Source organism: Rhipicephalus sanguineus, chromosome 11, assembly GCF_013339695.2.
Source record: "Rhipicephalus sanguineus isolate Rsan-2018 chromosome 11, BIME_Rsan_1.4, whole genome shotgun sequence".
NCBI classification, from domain to species: Eukaryota; Metazoa; Arthropoda; class Arachnida; order Ixodida; family Ixodidae; genus Rhipicephalus; species Rhipicephalus sanguineus.
Window position 1 is genome coordinate 33,958,699 of NC_051186.1, and position 17,955 is coordinate 33,976,653.

The 17,955-nt window shown below is 47.5% G+C and overlaps 1 protein-coding gene across 14 annotated transcripts in view; it reads right to left on the reverse strand.

Moving 5' to 3' along the window:
• Nucleotides 1-17,955, reverse strand: part of LOC119374714 (uncharacterized) — a 189,082-nt gene that overhangs the window by 66,367 nt on the left and 104,760 nt on the right. Inside the window, exon 21 of one of the 14 annotated variants that reach the window (XM_049410951.1) lies at nt 6,628-6,890. The exons of the other annotated variants lie outside the window; for them this stretch is intronic. The gene's annotated coding sequence lies outside the window, so the exon portion shown is untranslated. Of the gene's footprint in view, nt 1-6,627; nt 6,891-17,955 lie in introns of those variants that run through there. 14 annotated transcript variants of the gene reach the window in all.

The window sequence follows — 17,955 nt, forward strand, 5'->3', positions numbered from 1 at the left end:
TATGAAGTCAGTGTTACTTCGCTTAACAATTACAGCTCATTTATAGCTCAAGGAACCATAGCGCCGTGCATACTTACTCGAAGGTTTCGCCGAAGGCTGGTCGTAGTTTGATATGTGATCCTGAGTGTTTCATGCCGCCCTACAAATTTGCGTTAGAAACGCAGTCATTACAAATGTACAGAAAACACAAATTCTCCTCCACTACTAATACTATAAGTGTAACACTTTGGTTACTACTGTCCAGAATTCGACTGCATGCTCTGATGTCTAAAATGTTCTTTTGGCATTATTTTACCTTAATGTTAACATGTATCGTCATAAAATTTTGTCACGGCTCGGTGTTCTGAAAGTTACCTGCATGAGCTAATTGTTGGAAGAGAGAGACAGAATAAACGTTTATTAACTATTCCTATTAGCACCTAAAGTGCTTGGGGCCCTTCGTCTAGTGCTCCACTGGCTATTGCAGCTCGCCGGGCCTGGTCCAGGGTTGCCAGTTGACTTCCCAAGGCCTGATCCGGGAGTCGCGCCTCCCACGACCAGTGTGGTAATGTGTGTGTTTTTATGAGCGCGGAGACGCCGCAACAGGACGCGAGGTACAGCTGTATGTAATGTGTGTTAGTATTGGTATCCCTCCGCACCAGGGGCACTCATCTCGATATTCGGAGAGGTGTATTTTACAAAGTGTGTGCAGGTTGGGGCACGTGTTCGTCTGCAGTCGGCGCCAGTCTCTCCATTGCTCTCTGTTCAGATTCGGGTGAGGTGGTGCCATAGTGCGTCGCTCGAGCCGTTGAGCTACGATGATGTCAGCTCGACCACTTGGCCGCTCGTCGTCGTCAGGTACTATGGTTTCGTCGGCAGGGGCATCCGTCGCTCGGTATGTACTTCCGCGAGCGAGTCGGTCGGCCGGTTCATCCCCAGGAACACCCATAAGTGCCGGGCACCAAATGATGCCGTGGTCAGATTGCGATGTGCGAGCCTAGGATTCTGAGTACAGTTCGTGGTAGTGTGCTATGCATGTAAAGTCGACATGCTCTTTGTGAATCCGTGAGGACGGTGGAGTTTGTACCCGCTTGTCTGCATCTGTGATGGCCAGGGCGATTGCAGCGGCCTACGCTGTTGTCACGGAAGATGTGCGTATCGTCGCTGCTGTCATCAGTTGTCCTCTATTACTTGCCACTGCCGTGTACGTGCGGGACCCACTTGGAGTGGGGCCGAAGGGGTCGTCCGTGTAGTACACGTCACGGACGCCTGCCCCTCCGGCCGCACACCAAGTGGGTCCCGCAACGTACACGGCAGTGGCCGTGACAGAGTTGCTCTGCTAACGCGCGAGTTTCCTCGTCCCCCTATAAATTGCGTTAAAACACGCATCATTTTATGCATGACTACATTTATGACAGTTCATATGTGCCGAGACCACAAATTAGCATCCACCAAAAGTCCAATTGAATCTACAAGCCTAATTACCAATGTGCAGTATTTGGTTACGAGAGCGGATGTCTAAGAAGTTTATATTTTCGACATTACTACACCTCTGTGTCGTGCTTTCGGATTGGGGCGACAATGTCAACCGGTCCCTCATACATTCGCACTTATTGCACGTATTCTGAAATTGACGTCCAGAAGTGATGTTCCTCGAAGAGACCTAAACATTAGGCAGCTTTCATTTGAAGTCAGCGTTACTTCACTTAACTATTACAGCTTAGAATAACCAGAGAGCTGAGTTAGTAAGCATTCCCTTCTAAAATAGAAGACAAGGCGTGCAAACAAAGACACATTTGGAATCATTACAGCTTAATTACAGCTCAAGGAAACATCGCAGCTTCTATACTTACTCTGCTCTTTCACTTCAGCCTGTGGCATAGTTTGCTCTGTCAACGGTGCGTTTTCCTCCCCACCCCTATAATACACGTTAAAACGCAGTCATTACATACATAACTATGTTGATGACATTCATGTGTACAATATCACAAATTAGCATTCACCGAATTCAATGAAATGTAAATGTTGGGTTACTAAAGTACGGTATCTGGTTTGCGTACTCTGAAGTCCAAAGAAAACGTTTTTGTCGTTATTTCATCTCAGTAATAAGCTGTCTCATCACACATCTGTATTTTGAGGTATTCGGAAATTTAGATTGGCATAAGTAGTTTAACTCTCCCTGTCATCCATTCAAAATAGTTTGTACTCAATTCCATCGGACTCTTAGTGTATCATGTAAGCTGTTACGTCAGTGTGGAATTTAACGCTGAGCCGATCCATAGCGCGAAATTATGCACATTTCTCTTGCGCCAGCGAATCATGCGAGTACGACACCCTGCGCATTCTATGGCAGAATGCATCCTACTAATGCTTCCAACTTTATTTTCTTTAAAAGCGCCGCAATGACGTCACCACGCGTTACCTAGAAAACGCTACACTTTTACCCTGCTACACTTTTAACGAGCTTCATTACGATCGCGGAAGCACGACAACCTAAGCGAATACACAATGATGGATCGTTGACTATGTGTGTTGACCTATATGTTATGACTATACACGATAATCAATCAACATAATGTACGAGCCACCTGCTGGGTACAGGGTACAGAACTTTAGTAGTTGACATTATTATTTGTACACATGAGACTTTCTCTGGCAGTATCTTTGCAGTATTTAAAGTGCAGATTCTTCGTTCCATGTATTTTTGTCTTCTGGTGTTACTGTCAGAACCGTGCTTCATTGTATATTGGAACCTCTGCGTCTTATACTCGGCCAATTGGAGAGCGAGTACTAGCCGGTCCTCTGTCAGTGAGCGAACATATTCTGGTACTATATCTCTAAAAGGCAGGAATCATCAGTGATGCAATTGGCAATAAAGTATGAATCACTTTTTTACTTCCAACTTCGATATACTGACCTGCAAGTCTAGACCCAGTCTTCCTGTGCTCTGCCCATGTAGACCCCTGAAAGATAAATAGACCACAGCCCTGAATTTTGTTAGTATATGAAGTATTTTATTGCGACAACAATTATATGGAAACTCTCGGCGGATTTTTGCCGTCGCCGTGATGTCCTGGATATGTGTATTTATGTATATCTGCAGAAAAGCCAAAAGGAAAATAATTCAGGAGAAAAACATTACGAACGACACGACCGGGGATTCGGCCTGCGACCCCTCGCTCCGCAGCGCGCTGCCTAGCCTGCATTGTTGCCCGCGCTGCATTTGCGTCGTAATCACTCGCGACCCACGCTAGTTTTCCATTTTGGGGTTCTAACGCCGACCCACTCATGGCCAGTCGCCCAGGGAAAAAAAACTGGCCGCGTATCTGCGTACTTCGTTGCAAATGTCGTCTAAAGAGGCGCTGCGTGAGATATGGACGCCATCTGGCAATACGTGGGGAAAACATGAGTGCTGTGTTGCGGGCTAGTAGTCCCGGCGCAGCAGCAGGCGAAGACCGGCCGTGACCAACGCGACCGGCGGGGACGCCAGCCAGCCCGAACACGCGGGTATGGCTCGAAGCGCTGAGGCAGAAGAAACGTCCGCACTCGAACGAGTACTCGCCCACACACATTTTATTTACACGTCGCCTGGGTAAAACAGGAATGCCAGAGCGGCGCCCCATGGCTTTCGTACAGTGCAATACAGAACCGAAACCGAAACACAACAATGAGCTCGTGCAGAGGGCACGGAGGAAGACAAGTTTCAGCGCGTCGCATTTTCAGCGCAGCTTAAGAAACTACGGTCTTTAGAATTACGTATGTATGCATTTTCTATTAAAGGAACACCCACTTGAATACTTACCTAGTGATGTTGCGCCTCAGATATGCGTAATGTTTGCTTTTTGATCGACAATGTATACAAGTATGAAGCCTATCGGCCGTTCAAGGTGGCTCTGGCCCTTGGGCAACGTGGTTTCAACGTGTGACCGAGGGGCTGAATCGAGTGACGTTGCCGACCAAACATGAAGACAGACAGACCAAAATTTCTCCCATTTAAGTATCCCAAGACAAGGACTATCGTCTTTAAAAAGAAGAGCGTGCCCTTGGCTTGTGGTGGCGCGAGATGGTGAGAACGCTTTGGCGTATGTAGGCTTATGCCAGTAGGGAAGAAACGAGGACGGGCTTCGGACCAGGCTCTACCGGTATATACTATACACTCGGTGACAAGGATCCAGAGGCTAAACTACAGTGCAAACGCACAAGACACCCCGAAGAAAGACGCGGCGACGCAAGCGCTTTACTAACGACTGCTTATATTTCTTACGCCATGCAAATCTATAAGCCCAAGGCAACCTTACCGCACATGCGCACGACAATAGCTCTTAACCAAAACGGTAAACAACCGATGATAGGTATTAATACGCGAAGACATGGCACAAATTCAGATCGGTGCAGGGACAAAGAAGTCAAGAAGCACAAATAAGTGCGTTTACGACTGCAACTTTAGCTTCAGGAAGTATGTACCAACTAGACCCGAATGAGCCATGGTTTTTGGTGCCACTGCCCAGCACCGTCTCTATTTCTTTTGTTGAGGTCGCGCGCCTCTCCGGTTTTGTTCGCGCCCAAAGGTGTGCGCTACCGGGTCTTAAGACAACGCAAGCGCAAAAGTCTGAGAGTGGCTCGCGTTCTGCGCATGCTCCCTGCGGCTCAAAAATTTCTTGGGTCCCCAATTCTAAACCTCTCTAGTGTTTCAAACCGGAGTTGGGATGTGCGCATCCGGTTTCTACTTTGATATACATGGCCGTCGACCGTGCTCGCGCGATTCGCTCTTGAGGGGGGTCTTGTACGTCCTTGTGCTTTCACCGCAAAGTTTCCGTTGAAGCTATATACCGCACGAAGGTCACTTTGCTCGCTGCAGCGGCCGGCGTTTGCGAAAGAAGTGAGCTGCAACGCTAGAAGAAGCCAAAGTAGGCGCTTGTTGAAGTAACAACTGTGAGACTACGCGCTCATCTGTGTATACCCATTACACAAGGAGCTGCCATTTTTAAAGCACTTCACCGTCGCAGTTCCATCTAGCGTTTGCGATGAGTTCGCCGCCCTTCCGGTGTGTGGGGTTCCGCGGCGGTGTACTCAGCGTATACGCTCAGTTCAGGAGGTATCCGGACGCGCATTTGATTGGCCCTCGTGCGTTTCTTTCCTTTCCTCCTTTTCTTCCTTCTCCTCCTGCCTTGTCTTCTGTTACTTCATTTTCGTAGGCGGCTCAAGTTAATCTTTTGCGCGTGCCCCCTCTGGGTATGATGTATTAGGTTACAATAGTAATACATGGCAGGCGCCTACAGCTTTACGTCTTAAGTGCTGCAGCGTCCCCCTAATTGGCCTTCCTTGGGTCAAACTGAACAGTTTTCTATTCATTTATGCTGCAGACCTTTTCAATGAGAAGGAACCTACACAGTTGGAGGATAACAAAAAACATATTCTTCTACAGATCTAGCTTTACATTCCGACCTTTTTCATCATCATCATCATCATCATTATATTCGCTTTCCCAGTTTATTCTATCCCTCTGTAGGTCGAGTGCCAATTCCAGCGATCTCCAATTTATGTTTCCTGCGCGAGCTCATTCCATTTTATGCCCGCGAACTTCCTAAATTATTCTCCATACGTAACCATCCGTCGCTCATCGGCTCCATTTCCTGTGCCTGGGAATTCGTTGCGTTGCTCTAATAGACCACCACGTGTTTTCTCCTACGCATTATGTGGCCAGTCAAGGTCCATTTTTTACAGCCGAGCTGTTTAAGCTTGGCTAAACTTCACGTGGCCTTGGCGGGTATATGCGCCGCTCAAAGCGCGTATGTGCCAAGCAGCTCCTACTATAGCATATGACTGGGTTGCAAAGGACTGTGAGGTGAGGAGGAGTAATATGAGTGTGATAACGAGAGAAAGGAGGAGGGGAGAGTGTGAAGCATAGCATAGCCACGTATGGTATAGTATAGCAGGAGGTGAGAAAGGGAAGTGAGGGGGAGGAAAGGGAAAGGAGGGGTGGAGAAAACAGCACAGTCTTGGATATTACAGCATGGAAGGAGGTGGGAAAAGGAAGTAAAGGTGAGGAGGAGGGAAAGAAGGAAGGTAAGGCCACCAGCTCCGCCGTTTCCTTAGTCTTCGCACCACTAGTGCATAGCTGACCCAATTTTTTCGCCTAATCTCAGCTCAAATATCAGCTACCCCTGTTTGTTCTGTGACCGATTTTGTTGCCTTCCGTCCTATTACTGTTACTTTTATTTTATTAATGTTAATGCCGGTCCTTTTCTGTGTCAGCGATCCTAAACGTTTTCTCGAGTTTCCTTGTTATTCTAGAAGATTCAGCCCCATAGGTTAGTACTGGCATTATGTAATGATTGTGTTGTGCAGACATCAAATGAAATGCGCTCACGCAGGATAGGGTGGACTGGCGATAGCTGGCAGGTGCCTTCATCCTGCAGTGGATCTAAGATAGGGTGGCGATACTGCTGGTAATGGTAATGATGCGCACGTTTCGATGGAGGAATAGCTTCAAGTTGCCTGTCGTGATTTGGGACTGTCGGCCGTGTACACCCCATGATATTTTTATTGCACTGCCTAAGAGAATCTCTTTTCGAAAATCCACTTTTCTGGCAGGAAAAATGCTGGAAGATGAACTTATTAAAAAGTCGCAATTGCTTTCAGCATGCTTTTATTCTGTTACATTTCACGAGCGTCTGGTAGATCAAGCTACCCTTATCACTCACACTCATATGTTGGTACACATCTCTTCGGATCCGTTGTGGTTCTACAGTAGCCTTCGTCACAGAAACAACCAATTGTCACCAAGTGTAACGTGCAGACGTTTGGTATCCCAGGCGTCCCGCCATCAGTGCGGCAACGGCATTCGTCGCAACCTCCAGTGTTGCGCTTCACTACTTCGTGGTCCGAACACTTGACCGACTGGAGAAGCTCTGCAGGAATAAAAGTGTGAAAGAAGCATTAGCTCAACTCCGAACTTACACGAACAGTCTTATAAGAGTAGACAAGAGAGTCCGTTGGATGGCGTCAACTTCTCTTTTGAAATAACTAAAATATTTTCTCAATATCACCCTGCGTAAATATCTCGGCTTTAACAGTGAGATGTTACCCCGCAAGTCGAATCACTAGTTAAAGTATTGTGGTCATATACATTGAAAAATTTGAGGGACCCTTGCTCTACGGGGAAATCCGGGCAAGCCAAGTTTGACGTGTGTGTGCGCGACGTACTTTCTTTCTTTCTTTCTTTCTTTCTTTCTTTCTTTCTTTCTTTCTTTCTTTCTTTCTTTCTTTCTTTCTTTCTTTCTTTCTTTCTTTCTTTCTTTCTTTCTTTCTTTCTTATTACGCAATGCTCCCTCCTAACTTATCTTTACTCTATGTCAGGAATTCTACCTTCATCCACGTGCTTAGCAGCGCAACACTTCAGTTGCTACAGGCAACTGCGACCTCCATGAAAGTCCTGGTGATCCCCGCCATAAAACACTTTCGTATTAAAAAAAAAAAGAAAACCGAGGCCCGTGAGTGCAAAGAAATGCGGCCTTAGAAGATGTGCCAGTCACATGCGTATTTTTTGCATGCCCCCCTTTTCCAATTATCAGTGCTCTCTCGACTGTGGGCTTGACTGTTTCTGATATGGCAATGGGATCTTGTATTGATGCAGCGTGTCATTTCACGTTGCCATATTTCATTGTCGCATCGATAAAAGATCCCATTGCTATATCAGAAACGGCTGATCGCCGTCAAGCCCACAGTCGAGAGAGCACCGATTATTGGAGAAGGGTCATGCATGTACGCATTTCACTGGCGCACCTTCTACGGCGGTATTTCTTCGTGCTCACGGGCGTCGGTTTTTTTTAACACAAAAGTGTTTTATGCCGGGTATCACCAAGACTTTCATGACGTATTTCCCTCAAGGATATGCGTCAACGAAATACACACGATCAGATGACAAACAAAAAAGTTTCGTAACCGGGAGTCCAACCCATCACTTTGGATCCAAAACGATAGGCGACGGATGCTCTAACTACTGCGCCATGGTCGCACATGCAGGAGGCTCCACGAACACGTCTTTTATCTCTCAGACTTTCCCCTCACAGTGCTCTCGTTTTGTGTGGTGGTGGCGTGAAGTAATGCATAGCCTTCGCAATTAGCTCCGGGAACGCGCCGTTGCATCGTTGCTACTGCCGTCCCGTTCGGCGCGTCTCCAAAACAAGTGTAATTCTGTCAACACCTTAAAACTGTGATGTGGCGGCTTTAGCCCAAGCATCGTTCATTGCATCCGTCTATAATAACAAAAAGAACATGGCTGATCCCTCCGTCATAGGAATCGGTATAACACGAAAGTGAAACGTGTCTTCACAGAAGTAGTGCTTATTGTGTAGTGATATATGAGAGCTTGTACAATGTCTATTCGTGTTTGGCAGCTATAGCACCGTTTGACGTGGATGCACCCATGTTGACAGCATTCTCTATCGCGACGACTAACGCCCATGATCATGACTAAACCGTTGTGGTAGCTGACGGTGTGAACATATATTTGGACACAGCGAATCGTGAATCCCGCGTAAGAATGATATCAACACGCTCATAATCAACACTGGTACCCGGTATGCACTTCTTCAAAGCGTCGTCAGTTAAGGAGAGAAACGTCACGGCGTGCGCTTTCTAGTAATGGGTAGCCGACGCCTGTGCTCATGCATACACTCACACACACTGCGCTTCAGCAACACGGGAGGTAGAGGTTCGTAGCCTGAGCCGCAAACGCGTGCGTCCCGCTAGTTTCTGTCTCGCAGGCGCTGCTCTCGCTCCACCAAGGAACGACATTCGCCGGTCGAAATCGCGTCATTTCTGCAACGCATATTGCAATAGTTTTGTTAGTCGGTGCTATCGCAATTGAAGCAGCCGGCGGCGGAGAAATCCCGTTGGTGCACGTGGAAGCTGCACTACTCCGATGAGCCGACGCACGCTAACACGAAGCCAAAGGCAAAGAACGTAACTGCTTCAAGGGTGCCTCGGCGACGCCAGCGCGGCCAGTCTACCTCTCTGGTATCGAGACGCTTTACCCATGACCTCCGATATCGCGTGCAATCTCGGAGTAAGCGCTAGTAAGTGTCGATCGTGAAGCATTACTTCTGTTCACATCTCACAGACGGCGGCACTGCCCCGCTCCGCCTGCCGCGAAAGAGAATGTGTGAAAGATATAAGGCGCGTTCGCGCCGTGTCTAGCACCACCCGAGTTAGCTTAGTCGATAGGGCGTCGGGCGCTTGCCGTCGCGGCCGCAACGTCGTGGGTTCGATTCCCAGCGGGGTATCTTTTTCTTAGTTTTTTTTCTTTCTCACCTGTTGGCGTCCATTTTATCAACGTCATATCCGTGACGGATGTACTTGATGGACCCCGGCATAAAACACTTTCGTGTTAAAAAGCTCTGCGACGCTCGCCTGGCTGCCACACATCATTCCTTGCTCGAACCTTGAGAAATCACGGCCAGACTAGAGGGGGAGGCACGACGCGCGTCGCGTTTCAAGCCGGGCCATCGTGTGATCCTTCTGTTAACTCTTCAAAATTCCACAGGATGGCGACCTTTGCGCACGCTCAGTAAAGAAGCTCAGCGTCCATTAACCGACGCTCTTCTGGCTGTTACAGCGCTCTCTGATTTCGCTCTCCCCGTGCGAATGGAATGGCCTGAGCAACGCTAGCAACGGCGCGCTGCCGGAGCCAATCTCAGAGGCGACGAGTAATGCATCATCACCATAGCGTGCGCTACGGGTGAAGGGGAAGGGGAGCGGACGCCCCACCTCCCCTCCCCCAGTCACCTGAGAAGAGAGTGGCGCAAAGTCTGCCTTATACATTGACTCAATAGGAAGCGGGGGGGGGGGGGGCAGTGCCGAGATGAACCTTCGCCTCCCCCCGCCTGAAGGAGAACCCTGCGCACGCCTATGATCATGACACTAAGTAGAACCGACTTCGAGCGTTTCGGTAGTCTCAGCACGGCGGAGGCTTTCGCTGGAATATTGTAGAATACTCTATGCTTGGTGATGTGCGGCATCTACGGTGATTCCATGTGGTGACGACGCAGTTGCGTGATTCGCCTTTCGCGTCAGCGTGTGACGACGCCTCCTCGCCCGCGTAGGGCCGCTTCCACATGGACTAATGGTGCTTCAACGCCGCCTACAGCTTCGAGTGCACTGACACCGACTACTAGGGAGCGCACACCTTGCCGGTTCTCTCCCGAAATGATGACGCTTTCACAGAGGGCATGTCGAGTTAGCATTTATTATGTGCATGTTGAAGCCATGATTGCGCGGGATTCACCATATGTTGTGTCCAGGTTTATGGTAACTACTACAGCTACCACATAGGTTTAATCGTGTTCATGGATGCTAGTTGTCTGCTTGGAGATGTGCCACCAGGCGTCAACGTCGGTGCGTCCGCATCAAGCTGTGCTATTCGCCTCTTGCGCCAGTGATTGCGGCGCTGCGAATGGCGCTCCGGTGGCGCAAAGGCGGTGATTCCACTTTTGTCGTCTGCTAGGCTCTGGCTAAAATAGCAGCATTTTCGTTATAGTTCGCTCGTGTCGCACGGAGTTCCTCGACTATTAGCTGTATTTTGTGCTAATGACAGTTCTGTTGATGACTTCTATCATTACAGGAGGTTAATAAACGTTACCATTTAACATATCTCCTACATACCCACAGCCACCGCAGTCAGGATGATGCCCCCGAGTTCGTAGCATCACTCACTGGGCTGGACAGCGTTGAAATAGCTTACGTGAAAGCGCGAACGTCCCGCCAAGCGAGTTAAACAGAGCCTACGCTGCTTTCGAAGCGAAGCGCGATCAATTTTACGGCTTATTCGCAAAAATTAGCGTAGTCTAAACAGACTTGAGTTGAACGAAAATTCACCCTCCACAGTTATCGCACCATGTCCTATCAAAAGTCGACCGTTAAGAGTTATTTACACTATGTTACTGTAAATTCATCTTATTACGACTTTGGACGCCCAAGCTTTGCATTTATCTACATTAGTATGATTACAATAATTATGTTCAGCATACTTTCAGACGACCGTGAACGAGTCAGCAAACGTCGATTTACTAACGTAGGGATTAAAATATGCTGAAAAAAAAAACTCCGCACAACCTACCAATATATATCATCGTCGTGCATCCCCTTTTGGCTCGTGCTCTCAACCTTTTTATTTCTTGCTTAAGTTGCACGTACTTACGATGCGCGTACACAGCAGCTGCTGAAAAATAGGAGTTAATGATATATTGTTGCCTGCAACGACCATTTAATTTATTTGATTGATATCACACGTCGTTTATCGTGCACTTAGAACTCCTAGCAACGGAATTGAACCGAACGAGCAGGCTTGACAACCGCACCCGCGCGGCGCGCTGTACATACATTGCGCTATAACGCAGAAGGAAGCCGAAGCCCGAACACTGAAGTTATAATGATCGAAAACGCGCCGGAAAGTCATTTATAGTGCGCCGCGGCCATAGAACAGTAGCGAAAAGAAATCGTCGCCATACATACAGTAGGAAATAGATCGCTAGCAGACGACACCACGAGCAATCGACACCGAACGTGCTCCTGACGGCAACTGCGCTCGATTTCGCTAGACATTTTGTTGAACATTCAGTACACATTGCTTTATGAACTTGCCCACTAATGTTTCATTACTCGAGCAGGACAGACAGGCCAGTAGCGCCGAGCAGCCTTCACGTAGCGAGCGCGCGCGCGAAGAGCGGCGCCCGAGTCCCCTCTCTGACGTCACAGGCGAGGGGGCGCCACTCAGATATCTCGAGGTGAATAGCGGCGAAACACTAATATACATTGTGCAAGCTCTCGTATATCCATGTTTAATAAACATTCAACTACTTCTGCAAGGACGCGTTTCACCTTTGTGTTAGAGTAGTGCATATGAGTAAGCAGAGTGGAGAGTTGGGCGAGTTGGTACGAGTTCATTCTGGTCGATACTGCGCAAAAGGACGGGACACGAAGAAAGGCAAGACAAACTGCGCTCGTTTGTCTTGCCTTTCTTCGTGGCCCGTCCCATTGCACAGTATCGACCAGAGTAGTGCATATGACGGAAGGATCAGCCATGTTCTTTTTTGTTTCTTTTTTGCGGTCACACCACAACGCCAACGACGTTTATCAGGCAACACAAGTAGCGCTTGCAAACTTGAATGAATTCCCGATAAAGAATACATTGCATCTGAGGAAGCAAGTGTAGTAGGACGCCGCGTGTCCTCGGTTGCACTCCTTAGATTTGAGCTGAGCATGTTTTCACTAATATTTATTGCATTTATTTTGCCCAATATGAGAGTTCGGCTACGTTCCCTTTCTTGTCAAGCCTTGTTACAAGTTCGGCACCTAGTCCTAGAATTTCATTCAGTACGTTTATATCTTGTACTTCCTCAATATATCACGGAAACCGATTGTGCGGAGATCCGATCACCACCGAACGGTTTCGAGGAGGGCGCTGGAGCTGTTGTGTCTCTAAAGCGCGAATTTCCCACGGAAGTTAGGTGTGACTGCTGATAGTTCGAGCGTTGGGTACTGTATGGAACAGTATGTACTCACCATCACCAAATGTCCACGCGGCCTCCACAGCGAAAAATAGGATTGTGACGAGCAACAGGGAAAACGAAGAAGCTCTCATTCTGCAGTTGAAAGGGCTGATTTCTGCGACTGAAGACTTCGTGGCACTATAGTACCCCGGCCCATCTATCCAGTGCCCTTAAACTGGCACGTCTTTTGTTGAAAAGTCTCGCCCCGCCAGTATTTTTCTCCTCTGGCGGCTCAATTTATGGGAGTTGATTGTTCACCAAGTCATAAAAGCAACATTCAGCTGGTGCAAAATATGCGGCGTAGCGTGAATAGCACTCACGGATTAATAGACTTAAAACTGCCGGCTGTTCGTGCATTGCGGCCATAGAGCACGCGAAACGTGTTGCATGCTTCATAGGCGCATAGTTGTAAGCTTAAATCAGCCTCCATAACAACCGTGAAAGTCTTTTTATTGTTTATTCTCATATGGGGATTCGAACAAGTAATTTGGCAACAAGATAAAAAGAATGGTGCGTAGCAACTGAAGCTGCAAAATTAGGCTATTCGTAAAACTAAGGATATGGCGGCAATGAGTCACCTGTCGTCGCGTTAACGTCAGTATAACGGTACGGCAAAGCTAAGCAATTTTGTTTGATTTTTTATGTCACAGCGCGAAAGACAAAATATACTGCCTGTTTTTGAGCCGTTTGCAGTTGATTGTGGCCTGTACAAAATCTGCTTAAATGAACGTTATCTTTAGTTTAATATGAGACGCTCGAAGTGCGTCACTGTATTATTACACGAAATTGTACTTTAGAACAGAATAACAGCAAACCCGATCACATACATCGTCCTTAATTATAACATGCTTACTTACCACTTCAGTGATTACATTTTCTTTGCATAGAATACGACGCAGGCACTCGATCGGTAAAACGTTTTATGCATGTTTAATTACACACTCGAAAAAACATTATCATCCCGATTGCTTTAGAGTAGCTTCACTGGAGGCGCAAAGCTAGACAGACAGCGAATCTGATGGGCACCAAGGTAGCCCTGGCTGCTGCTGTTTTGCTAAAGCTTTGCCATTTTTTCTTTCTTCCCTTTTTTTTTTATTCGCACCCCGTCGTCGTCGTCGAAGCTCCCTTCTCATTAGCATCGCTTTAGGTGGCAGTGGCCAGCGATTTAAGAAGAAATGTTTAGGCCTTGAGCGGTTTGGCTCTAGCGCACCAGGAATTCGAGGTTAAAAGAAATAAGCTGTGTGTACAACTGGTTATATTTGTCGTCTTCACTTTCACCACCTTTAATGTGGATTGTGAAATGACAACCATCATTTAAGCGCACTATGGGCGCTTTGTCGAAGGTAGTATGTTGAGAGAACGGCAGCATGGGCTAGTTGGGATTTGTAATCGGCTCGAGTTTTGCGCCTCCACGAGCCTGACGACTGAGTTCATCTGGCAGCATGCTCTGGTACAGCTTCGGGCCATCACTCCCAGAAGGAGACCCATGCCGAGCAACCCAATTCACACAGCGTGTGCCGTGCCTATCCCGGACAGTGTTCAGAGTGTGTTGAGCTTGGGTCCCATGTTCGCCGTACAGCCTCAGCTGACTCCGCCGGAATTGCTGACCCTTGTAAGGCAAGTAGCCAAGCGGGCTCCCGAGGTTGAAACTGATAGATGTGTAGCTGAAGGCATTATTGTTTTGTCGCAGGCAAAATCAAACCGCAACAGCCTGCCTGTCCACCATGTTGTGGTGTTTTTTAAAGAGCATTATCTCGCTTTGTGGACCGCTGACAAGGATGGGGGTTTCGCGGTATTGCCGAATGACGTTTTTCGCTCAAAAGCCAGCAACGCTATAAATACTGTTTTCGATTGCCGAAGTGCAGTTTCACTAAAAAAAAAGTAAGTACTGAAGCCAAAAAGCTATGTAACGCACTGAGCTTAAGTCGGTTAGAAAGCTCCATTGTGAAAAGTAAGAAGGTTAGCTTGGATTTATTCTTCACAGTTAAGACTGGCAAAGTTCACTGGCCGCTGTGGGTCATTATATCTGAGAATAGGGCGTGGCAGAAAGCTGTTGCTTTGTTTTTACAAGAGAAGCTAAACTTGATAGCCTTTCTATCAAGTAACGACAAGGGTCTTAACGCCCGCTCAGTGGACATCAAGGACCTGTACTACTCTTTACCGCACGACACGCTACTACGGTGCATTGAGGACTGTATTGACAACTTTGGCTCAGTTGCTTTCCAGAATGCGGCGGCTGTGTCGGCCAGTGGTTTTCTCGAGCTACTTGGTTTTTACTTAAGAGCAACTTTTGCCACGTGGAACGAAGACATTTTCATTCAGAAAAGAGGCGTGTGTATCGGTTCATGCATAGCGCAAATTTTAAGTGACATTTTTCTTGCTTAACCTGACCGACTACTTCTTAGCCGTCTCAAGACAAGCACTGTTGTGAAAGTTTTTCGTTTTGTCGAGGACTTTCGTTTGCTTTTTTAGTGACGACAGGGGATTTGAAGCTACTGTTTCAAACGTGTTATGTGATTTTAAAGAGTGCATTTCACTACTAATCCTGACGCATGAGCTGCCGCAGAATGCCTCGTTAAGGTTTCTAGATTTGCGGTTAAGCATTTCTAGCGATCACTTATGCTGGAAGTATGAGCCCCGAGGAAGCAAGCCACTACTACCATATCTGTCGGCTTATTCAAAGCTTGTAAAAAGGGGCATTGCGAATCTTTGGTTCACCAATGCTCTCAAGAAATCTTGCGGCCACTCTTTGAAATGTAGCTTTCTTGAGCAGGCATCCCGTCTCACAAGTGCCGGTTTTGCTGAGTTTGTGCTGGTTTCGGTGGCAGAAAAAATGCTTAGGACCATTAAACAGGGAGGTGAAGCACCAGCAAGCCGTGCCGCTAGAGATAATAAACAAGTCGCGGTGCTCCCCTACCTGCATAAAATTTGGCACAACTTGAAAAAGATAGGTGACAAGGTAGACGTTAAGGTTGCGTTCTCAGCCTCGGACAAACTATCAATGCTTTGTAAGCGCGTGAATGCCCAAGCCACACGAAGGAGCGTTTGTATAACAAAACACAAGAGGCAGTTCGTAGCATGCGCTGTGGGTGTTGTGTACTTGATCCCGTTATCTTGTGGTAAGACGTACGTTGGGCAAACGGGCAAATGTTTGAACGAGCGTTTAAAAGAGCATCGCTATCATGTCACCACAGCTGTTCAAAGTCATCTCGGCATACATTGCAGAGATTGCGGTTGCAAACCAGAATTTGAAAAGTGCGCCGTTGTCGCGAAACATCGTGAGCAGCTTGCGTGTGAAATCATATATAAGCTAATCAAATGCAACAGCTGGGTGACCTCTGTGTAAGCATGCCATCAGTTGCCCAAACCAAAAAGGAAATCGTGTATCTGGCGGTGATGCGAAGGGTTTGTGCGTTTGTGCTGATGAGTGCTGGTGTTATCAGCTGTATATATTTCCAGCGTTTTCGCTAATAAAATTTAGTTGAAGTCAGCGCCTGTGTTGTCCTTTCTTACGTCCTCGTTTACGTAGCGCTGTGAAAATACGTCGAAGGTAGTAGCACTTTCCCAACCCGGCGCCGGCGCAAAAAGACAATGAAACGCTGCCCGCGCCGAATGTCGCTCGCGGCGTTCCGTCGCCGCCGTCGAAGCTCCCCGCCGCATCACCGCTCGCACCGCTCTCCCACCTGTCTCCCTCTTCCTGCGCTGCGCGCGCCACACGCTCACTCGCCCAGTCGTTCCCGCCACCGAGCGCAGCAGACGCTCCCCCACACCCGCTCACCCCCTCACCTCTTTCACGAAAGCCAGCAGCGAGATGAGGCGCATAGTCGTTTGCGTCTCATTTCTAAGGAGCTTCGCTCAGCGGTTGTATTCGTGCACGGAAAAACAGCTAGTTTTTGTTCTTTCTGCCTTCCCTTCTCTATTTATTTCTTTCTCTTTCTTTCTATGCTATGCTTTACTGTCTCCCTTCCTCCTTTCCCTCCTCCCCACCCTCACTTCCTTTCCCACCCCTTGCTATACTATACTATAAAAGGCTATGCTATGATCTGCTAGTGTGCCTGCATGGCCGAGTGGTTAAGACGCTCCGCTTCAGATTCTAGGTAAGCTGGTTCGTATCTCGATTAGCGAGAAAAAATTTTCCCCAAGAATTTATCACTTTATCTTTATTTCTCTTTTTATCTCTCTGTGCTCGTTGTCAGGGTTATTGCATCCCGCGCCGCAGAAATCGGCGCACTTGTTCTGGTAGCGAAGCAGTAGATGAAGAGGATGAAGAGAGCGCGTGCCGGTTCATGATGCTCATCATTTTCTGTTCGTGGCTCACGGACTAACGGCCGCCTCAAACAGCTCCGATGTTAAAGACATGATGATCGCCATTGCTTTTTATTGATTAATTATGATATGAGCTGCTTGTCTTTACTTAAATTTTCAAGCTTACGGGCATTTCTGCAAATATCACGAAAACGAACAAGGGTACCATCTGAGGTAATATTACCTTTCTATCTCTGTTTTGAGGCAAGGATGCGCAAATTACATAAGGGGGATCTTCTGTTCAACGTTGTCATTTGTGACGCATTTTACTTTCTCACGCATTCCATTTATCAAGGCCAGCTAAGTATCAAAATGGTAACAATTCCACATTTGTTTCCGCCTCTGATTCGTGTTGTGTTCGAGAAACAACTCCCAACTAAGCAGAGCGCAGTTGGGCATTCAGCTGCGTATCTTTCTTTAGACCAGGGGACTGAAACACGCGGCTTGCGGGCGCTAGCGAAACAATAAGCCATGACTGTACGCCACTAAACAATGACTGTCTTTGTCCCATATTTTTAGGGGCGAAGCTCCCCTCAATCTGACCTTGTCCGGCGTCCGGCGTAAGGCGTAACCGGCCCATCACCTATCCTTTGTAAACTGCCCACTACTTCGTCTTTGCAAACATCCCACTACGATCCATCACCGATCCATTACTTCACCGACCATAAAGCCGTTATTTTGAAATGGGTACGGAAGCCACCTTTGCAAACTGCCCACTACTTCGTCTTTGCAAACATCCCACTACGATGAAGGGGGAACGGAAACCACATCTAGCTACCACTTACATTAATAAAATTTTTTGTATAAATATATACAGTGTTTGTCACGTCTTTGATGATGCACTGGGCTATTGCTTTGATTACTGCTGGGCGAAACCACTGAATATTTCACGGTGTGACCATGATTGCTTCAAGAGCTTCGCCCGAGCTCTTCATAATTCACCCGTGCATATGCTGAGAATATTTTTATTGTCTTAAGAAGTCTTTCCGTGAGCTACACAGATATGACTGGTCTCAAGCAATCTTTTCTTTAGGCACCCCATGTGGTCACCATGTGCTGAAACATAACCGTGGAAGAAAAGCTCTGTATATCAGAATCGGAGTCCAGATTTCAGTCATTC